Raw genomic sequence first — 9,566 nt, 5'->3', positions numbered from 1 at the left:
TGAGCCTGGTCAGTACCTGGATGGGAGATCTCCTGGGAAAACTAGGTTGCTTTTGGAAGAGCTGTTAGTGAGGCCAGCAGGAGGTGCTCACCCTGTGGTCTGTGTGGGTCCTAACGCCCCAGTGTAGTGATGGGGACTCTATACTGTCAAACAGCACCGTCCTTCGGATGAGACGTTTGACTGAGTTCCTGACTCTCTGTGGTCATAAAAAATCCCAGGATGTCTTTCGAATTCTCCCTTGAATCAGACTTATTCTAAAATGTGTACATAACATTATTGAACTTTAACGATATCTGCAATACATTTATGTTGGTTCTGTTCTGTTTACCCTGGGGGGTTATTGCTGCTCTCCCTGCTCTCATCCATGCTAGGCTGTATGGATGCACAGGGAGTTCTTGACCAGAACAGAACCATACCGCCAATCCAAACTGTATGCTAATTGTCAATCATATTTGACGATAGTGGTCCTGTCAGAAATTATTAATATTATTAATCGAAGGCTACAGTGATGATATATTTTTGTAGGCCAGAATTTAGCATCACCCTAGACAAAAACCCAATACGATTTTTACCCTGGCTTTCAGATTATAAGCACTGTGACCAAAACCAGTTTATGATTCTTACATGTTTTGTTCATCATGATAACCTTCAACAATTAATACAACTTTTATGAATTTTGAAGTTTAAATACAATTATGAGATGAAAAAAGCTAAACATAGCCTATAAACGAGCTTTAAACACCATGGTTGCATGACTTTCAGTCTGTATTCAAAAAACATTTCCCATGAAAGTTTGATTTTCAATTGTTTGCTAGAGCACAAGCAAAAACAAAGATGCTGTAATAGCAGACTAATGAGTCAATAAGTTTTGCTGTTTGGCTTTACATTTACATTTACATTTAATTATTTAGCAGACGCTTTTATCCAAAGCGACTTACAAATGAGGACAATAAAAGCAGTCAAAACTAACAAAAGAGCAACAATATATAAGTGCAAATGACAAGTCTCGGTTAGCCTAACGCAGTACACGTAGCAAGGTGTATATATATATATATAGTGGGTACGGAAAGTAATAAAGTGATGGGTTTGTTGACACCACAAGCAGTTCTGTCTTAGCCAGGTTGAGTTGAAGGTGATGGTCCGTCATCCAACAAGAAATGTCTGTTAGACATGCTGAGATGCAAGCAGCTATCGTCGGATCATCAGGATGGAATGAGAGGTAGAGTTGAGTGTCATCAGCATAGCAGTGATATGAAAAGCCATGTTTCTGAATGACAGAACCTAGTGATGACGTTGAGGCTTGATGACGTTCAATGTCCAAAACACCTTAGTTCCATTAGCCACTTGTCAGCAACTGTCTTTTTCAAGAGAAGTAAAAGCTTTAAAAAATTACCATGCATTTTATGCAATTGAATGAAACCAAAAGCAATATTGAGCTACTACAGACCTTATTTGAGGCATTTACTCCAGTACGATGGAATTAGAAGTGCTAAAATGTCATTTCCAGGTTTTGGCCTACAAAAATGCAACATTCCTTTAGCACTCTATGGATTCCAGTAGCATTTGACATTAGCATGTTGCTAAGCTACCAATGTGTAACACTAATACACCTAAAATACCACACAAATATTGAACAAAACAGTTATATTAGGTTGAAATATTTTTATTGACACTTTTTGATATTGAGTATAATGTAAGAGTACCATAAATAAATCAATAAATTTTGGCACAGAGATAGCTTGCTATAAGAGACCTTACCAAAGATTTTAAGGTGTGTCCCAATTCATGTACTTATGCACTATTCTATGCTGTTTTGCAGCATGCAAGTAGTGTGTTCACACTGAGAATTCCAAAAAGAAAAAATGCATTTAAATACCCGGATGATGCACTTAAATAACTAAAAAAAAATGGTGGAAGTGTGGGATGTTGGATACTTCATGCACTTAACTGTCGCAGCTCTTATTATGTATCGGAGGGGAGGGGTTATCAGACTCTGATTATGAATGACAAAATAACCTTATGTATTTCATACACTACACAGCTGAGTACATAAATACATAGTATATAAGTGCATAGTGTATTGTGCATCATTTGGGACGCAGCTTTAGACTGAATATAAATTAAAACAATGTCTATCCCATTTGGAAATTGTGTATGAGCATCTGGCTGGATATTGTGTTTAACTAACTAGAGACCTGAAAAGAAAACATACAGAAAGGCCCTTAAAGGTCTGGCTTTATGACAACAACAGTGTTTATTAGTTAAAAGGCTGGTTGGGGTTAATGGGGCTTTGAGACAATAGGTTGGGCTATAAAGGGAGAGGGGATTTATGGTTAATGGATCATGGCTGCCAAATGCTGGCAAATCTTCTCTAGCTACAGACAGGAGTCATCTTCTCATGTTGGCAGCCCTTCAGCCACCCACCCAGAATTCTATCATGTATTTAACACCTAATCACCATGGAGAATATGCCTTACTAACACTGTTAAACACAAAACAATGACAGCAATTACAATGTTGTAATTGTAATTTCACATGGAAAGTATAGTAGATAGTAGAATGTGGGTTACTATTTAGCAATTAACAACATGCATTTGACTAACAACAGCTTGTATGTATATGTAAATAAAATGTACATATTTATGGAAGAAAAACACATTTTTAAGGTTTCATTGAAATAAAACAATGAAGGAGCGCCCCTCCGTAAATATTCCTAGCCCTCACTTTTATCTCCTGCAAGCGCTCATAACTCTCTAGCCTCATGTGTGGCCTTTGCCATGAAGAACGGCCATATTTTCTGATAAACTCACCAGATCTTTGTCCAGATGACAGCTGTGTCGCAGCTATGTGTGAAGAACATGCAGAGGTCAGTGAGATGTTGCTGGTCACATGACTAACACATAAGTCATTTTTAATGCAGTAGATGTACATTTTTTTATTTATAGACATGTGGCTGAAAGACAAAAGTCTTATTTTGCTGCATGTTATGCATATTTTGTCATTTGCAAGATATTCAAACTGGATCCTGCTTTTGAATGCAAAGCTCACCATCACTATTAGTCGATCCACAAACACAGCTTATCTATCACACATTACTCTATATCTTCCATACTGCTAACATTTTCCAGAACATTCTGAAAACCGTTCTGAAAAAGATGTTTCGAACATTCACAAAACATTTTGTAAATAACTTAATGGGAACATTAGGAAACATTCTTAAAACATTCAGTTATTCTTAACATTTTTGGGAAGACTACTTCATAACACAGAGTCACTGCAAGGAATAAGAAACCCAAAACTACATGAACAACAACAACAACAACAACAAACAGTATAAAAACAAAGTCCATTAGCAATGTTTCATTAAAAACATTTAAAGGGCAAGGGATTTTGCACTGGAATCAAGGAGAGAAAGACAGCAGGCCATTAGCCTGTCCACTGTAACCTAAAAAGACAGATTTGACGGCTAATGTAAAAACAACAGTTGCCCATAAATCAAGGCTGAGGGAGAAATTGGATGATGAGGATTAATCAATACAGGGGTCAGGCTTTACCATGGCACAAGATGTCACTCCATTTGTTACAGTGAGCTGTGAGAGGAAGCATCACTCATAGTGGAGCCACCTGGAATTGTACAGGAGCACCAGTGACCCTAAAGTATGAGTCAATGTGGTTACATAATAGAACCCCAAATGGGCATGCATACATGTATCCAAAAACAGCAACTAGTAGCATCATAATTCTCCAATTATTATAGGGGTGTTTTTTTTAATACATGGGTAAATCTTGTAGTGATATGAAAAAAAGATGAATCTATAAGCAGGTGCGATGTTAAAAGTGTTAAATCAAAGCAGATTGATCCGATTTTGCATTGCATGCTGGCAAAAGATCATATTTTAATATCTAATTATGTAATGTGTAAAATTAAACACTATTTAATTGTTAATTAGATGCATTATGACACTCTTTGATTTTGTGTCTTGATTGCTATCTGATTTCAGCTTCTACAATAACAAAATAAAAATGTTCAATAAATAGTTACGTGTATTAATATATTATTAGCCTAATTTTGAGCTGTTGCAACTGCTGATTTTAACTGGTTGCATGTTGTCAATCATGGCAACAAATATTATTTTTAGTATGTTAATGTATTTTGTCTTCCCAATAGATAAACAGAATTCTGATATAGACAGGTGGAGCTGGCGGAGGTGGAGGAAGTATCTTATGGCAAACACTGATTATTTAAATGTTTATATTTTATGAGATTGAGATTGGTATGGAAATATAACTTTCTTGAGATTCTTTGCTAAGAAATTGTAGCTAAAGTTAGTTAGTACATCATTGGAGTTATATTGCAAAATAAAATTCCCATATTTCTACAGTGTAACCATTGAAATGGGCTAGGGTTACATGCCAAGTTTTTGAAAAAGCATTGCATGTCATTAACAGGCCAAGCAGTAAAAAAGCTACAACTTACAGAAATATATCAAGTGTCCAAATGAGAAGAAACACCACAGAAGTTTAAAGTATATTGGTAACCTTCCACCCCACAGCTTGACCTCTCACACTGTTACTCATCTCACACAGTCTTGTCTCTGCAGCAGTGGCTGTGGTGACACTGGTGGCCAATGTGGCCAATAATTGGGTGAAAGGAGAGGCCAGCAGCCCCTCTATTAGCTCTTGGCACCTCTGCTCTCTATCACAGGATGCTGATGGCAGGGGGTAGAGTAATTGGACCTGTCTAGTGCTTTCTGTCTCTCTCCAGTCACCAGTTCATATTTAAAGCGATTAACACACTAAAAGATAAAACAGAGGTATATCTTGGTCATATTGAATGTAGAATGCAATAGTTGATTTCAAAAGCTAGATATATTTGACTGAAATGCTTGTATTGAAATATTTTAAAATTCAACCTCAAACTGTGCCAGATGTTTTGTGAGGAAGGGGCACTGGTAGGGAGCTCCTGGTCTTGTTTATGAAAACAGACCGTGTTTAATTACTAGTGATTTTCAAGTTGAAATTGTGTATATGCATAGAAGTGATTGTAAAATATGTACTTTAGGTGTGCAAGTGGCATATTTACAGTTTTGATACTTAGATTAGGTTCATTGGGCTTTTTCACACAGAAAGTGTTTTTGTGACAGACTTGGCAACCCTGTTTAAAAGGGCAATTACTAAATCAGAATCAGAATCAGAAAGAGCTTTATTGCCAAGTATGTTTGCACATACAAGGACTTTGTTATAGTGTCACAAGCTTCCAGTACACGGAGACAACAATAACACACAGATAATAAAAATAAGATGTGAATAAAATACACATGCATAAATATAAACCACAAAAAAAGAATAAATTGTAAGGAATCTGAATGACTCCACTGCAGCCACAGTGCTGTCCATGATGGTGAGTGGGTGGAGTGCAGGGGGGTTCCTCCTGAAGTCCACGATCATCTCCACTGTTTTGAGCGTGTTCAGCTCCAGGTTGTTAAGACTGCACCAGACTGCCAGCTCTTTAACCTCCGTTCTGGATGAGACCGATGACTATAGTGTCATCTGCAAACTTCAGGAGCTTGACAGAGGGGTCTTTAGAGGTGCAGTCATTGGTGTAGAGGGAGAAGAGCAGTGGGGAGAGGACGCAACCCTGAGGGGTGCCAGTGCTGGTGGTGCGGTTGTTGGATGTGAATTTACCAATTCTCACTAGCTGTTGCCTATCTGTCAGAAAGCTGGTGATCCATTGACAGATAGAGCTAGGGACAGAGAGCTGGGTTAGTTTGGTCTGGAGGAGTGTTGGGATGATGGTGTTGAAAGCGGAGCTAAAGTCCACAAACAGGATCCTCACATAAGTCCCTGTTTTGTCCAGATGTTGCAGGATGAAGTGCAGTCCCATGTTGACTGCATCATCCACGGACCTGTTTGCTTGGTAAGCAAACTGCAGGGGGTCAAATCATTAACTCACCTAATTTGTTCAAAAAATGTTGATTCTTTCAGTATCTAAACACTTCTGTGTGTTGCTTGAAAACGCAACTGTTCTACTTTGTTTAGAACTATTTTCGTCGGCCAAACAGAGCAAAAACTGATCAAATTGACAATATTTGTCACATAATATTAACTTCTTTTTCGTTTGTTTATATTTGTCATGGATCTCCTAACTTGGCGCATGTTTTAGCATGAGTTTGTTGTGTTAGGAATGACTGGCAGTGTAGCTTATGATCCACCTTACTCATTTATTCCAACCTTAACCAAACTCTGCTAAATTTAAAATATTAATAGCAGCACTACAGAGAAATTCATCATCATACTTCATCCTCATTTATGTAGCCCAAACAAACCTATATGCGCTCAATTGATCTATATCATCTCCAAGCCATATGCTCTTATATTGCCCATTATTTCCCTTCCCATGCATCAACATTTAGGAAGGTTAAAACATACTTCATTATGCATGCTATGAATCTGAGATCAGGGGTTTCTGTAATGATTTGGTATCTGTGCTGGTAAAGGGCTTGAGTGAAATCAATAACTGGAGACACCCGTCTCCTGCACAGCCGAGAAAGGATCCATCATAGTGGAAACGTGATTTACACTGTTAGAAGACAGATCAGGGGGACAGGCCACAGAGACAGATGTGGGAGGATGGAGAGATAGGGTGGATGCAGATAATGATAGATGCACATCCTTCCTTGCCAGCAAGTGTCAGGGAACAAGACCACTGTGTTTTCTTCTACCAGCAATGAAAGGTCTGTAATCATCAGTGCCTTTTTATCTCAAGCAATATACATGCATTACTAACTGAGAAGCACTAGCACTAAAATAAATTAAGACAGTGATAAAAAGACAAATCATTGTGACAGTTGATGAAATGCAGCATATTATTATTGTATCAGTGGATGCTGAAGTGTGACAGTCTCTTACTAATATTTCAGTTTATAATGCCTACTTCCCAACTATATAGTGTGCAAAAAAGTATGCCAATTGAGTAGTAGTCTGTCTAAATACCTGGGCTGCATCCAAAATCACTACATGGACAAAAGTATTGGGACACCCCCTTCTAATGAACAGGTTTGACTACTTTAGTAATTTCCCTGAGTACAAATCTTAATGTTTAAGCATATAATGATATTCTAGGGAATTGTGTGATTCTAATTTTTTAATGATTCTAGTTTGGACAGGACCCTTTCCTATTCTAACATGACAATGCCTCTGTGTATAAGGCAAGGTTCAAAAAGAAATGATTGTTTCAGGCAGTGTGGAAGAACTTGACTGGTCTGCAGAAAGCAAAGTCCTAATCCCAACTGAACACCTCTGATGTGACTTTAAATGCAGACCTTGAGCCAAAAGCTTATAACCAAACATCAGTGACTTGCAATGACTCCGTACATATCATATGCAAAGTAAGTTCTTCATCTAATACCAAGCACACGGATGCAGTTTTTCTTTGTCAAATGTTAGTGGATCATTTAAGTAAGAATCTAGAAATGGTCCACCACTGTATATTCTCTCAAAGATTTCACAGGTTTATGTTTAGACGCATACAACACAAATTGCAACTCATCATTTATTAGTTCATGTAATGTGTCGAAAATACAGTATTCTATAAATTAGATGATGTATTTATTATTGATCCCAAAAAACTTGTCTTACCTCTTACATGCAAAGATTTTTGAGAAAGGGGGCATTTAGTATGTTCACAGGTAGGGAAATGAGGTTTGGAAGGATCCTGTACAGGGAATATCATATAGAAACTGGCCGTGAGCGAGTAGCCTACATGATGTAAATGCAAATCATTCATGGCACAGTCTGTCCCCTCCTGGCTCTGTGCCATAGCAACCACAGTCTCATTTCAGATGTGTCATGCTGCATTATCGTCATACAGACACATGTAGGCATCCACACACACAAGTTTACAGTCCAGTGTTCTTCTTTTGTCTGACACTTTGACCAGAAGCCAAATTGAATGACAGAGCATAAATGATGTCTTCCTTGGTTTTCAGTGAAATTTAAGTAGTACTAATTGTTTAATAAAACAAATGACTCAATACAGTACAGCGAGGACTGGACCTATCATAGGCATTAATCCAGGCAGTATTTATTGATATGTTTTTCTGTCATTTGGCACACTGAATAATTATAGAGCCCAGTTTCCCTCTAGGCACATTAGAGAGAAAACATGGATGAAAGCAAGGGAAAGAAAATGGATAACGTTAAATGCCAGTGACTTTGCATTTTGTTACAAATGGATGTGTTACAAAAGTATGTGACAGTATACAAACACAGCAGGTCATTTGACTATCTAATACAAAGTCTTTAATATTCACTTCTGCAGTAACATGTTCATTATAGATTATTTAGTATTAATATTAATATTATTCAATGCTAATATTATAATATTTATATTAAAAAATATATATGATTTAATAAATGAACTATAAATAGACTATATTTATAAACTATAATCAAACTGGATAAAACTAAAAAATATATTTTTTTAATAAAAAAAATAGTTTATAATAACTTTAAAATGTGTTTTTTTAAGCTCTAATTCAATGGTACTCCTCAGTTAAGCTCCACATTTAGTCCAGTCATAGCACACCAGCTCAGTCAATTTGCCCTGCACTTTTAATGAACAAATTAGCTAATAGCTCACGATCTGTAATGAACTAAAACAGTGTCATACAGAATTTATGAGGAATATTCATTTGTGCAGTAGAGTTGCCTCATTTACTACATAGACCGCAAGGAGTGTGGGTGAACAGGAGCGATTAAAGGAGATATAGATAGATAGATAGATAGATAGATACTTCTGAAGCTGTTCAACTATTTCTCTCCATAAGACTCTTTTGGTCTTACTGCATGTGCTAAAAGAAGTAAGAAATTCCCTCAGCCTTGACCTCCAGCTATCACAGCTAGCAGGCAGCTTTTACGCTCGGCTGTTCCATTACTTTGCTCCTTTCTGTGGCATATTAAACAGATTAATAGAACTGCACTCCGGGGAGGGGGAAATGCCAGTCAATCTTACCTGCCGACACAAAGGCGAGAAAAGCAGACACGTCCTGAGAGCTGATAAAAGAAAGACAAGTGTCACACCAGAGGAAAGTGGAACTCTGTGAATGTTGACTTTTGGCTTCGATTTTGTAAACAGAGGAAGAATCTGAATAATTTGCTCACTGAGCAAGTACCAGTGAAGTGGAGACTATTAAGGGTTCCTGCTAAGGCCAGCATCATTATTTCTATTGTTCATACTTGTAAATACATACATGTAAAAATTAAAGGGGTCCTATTATGCTCTTTTACAAAGTCTTGATTTTGTTTTGGGGGTGTGCTAGAACAGGCTCTCATACTAGGTTGTTCGAAAAACACATTATTTTTCACATATTTTACATTATTGCAACACCTCTCTCTCCAGTCTGGCATGAACGGCTCGAATAGTTCCTGTATCAAATGAAGGCCCGCCTTCTGAAATACGAAATGTGCTGTGATTGGTTAGCAAGGCCAGTGTGTGTTGTGATTGGCACCACTCGGCGCCTGGTCGGGAAATGACATGCCCCTTACCACTGCGAGCTTCAGTGTAA

This window comes from Sinocyclocheilus rhinocerous, unplaced genomic scaffold (assembly GCF_001515625.1).
Source record: "Sinocyclocheilus rhinocerous isolate Xijiao unplaced genomic scaffold, SAMN03320098_v1.1 scaffold847, whole genome shotgun sequence".
Taxonomy (NCBI): domain Eukaryota; kingdom Metazoa; phylum Chordata; class Actinopteri; order Cypriniformes; family Cyprinidae; genus Sinocyclocheilus; species Sinocyclocheilus rhinocerous.
Note: the sequence above shows the minus strand (reverse complement) of the source record.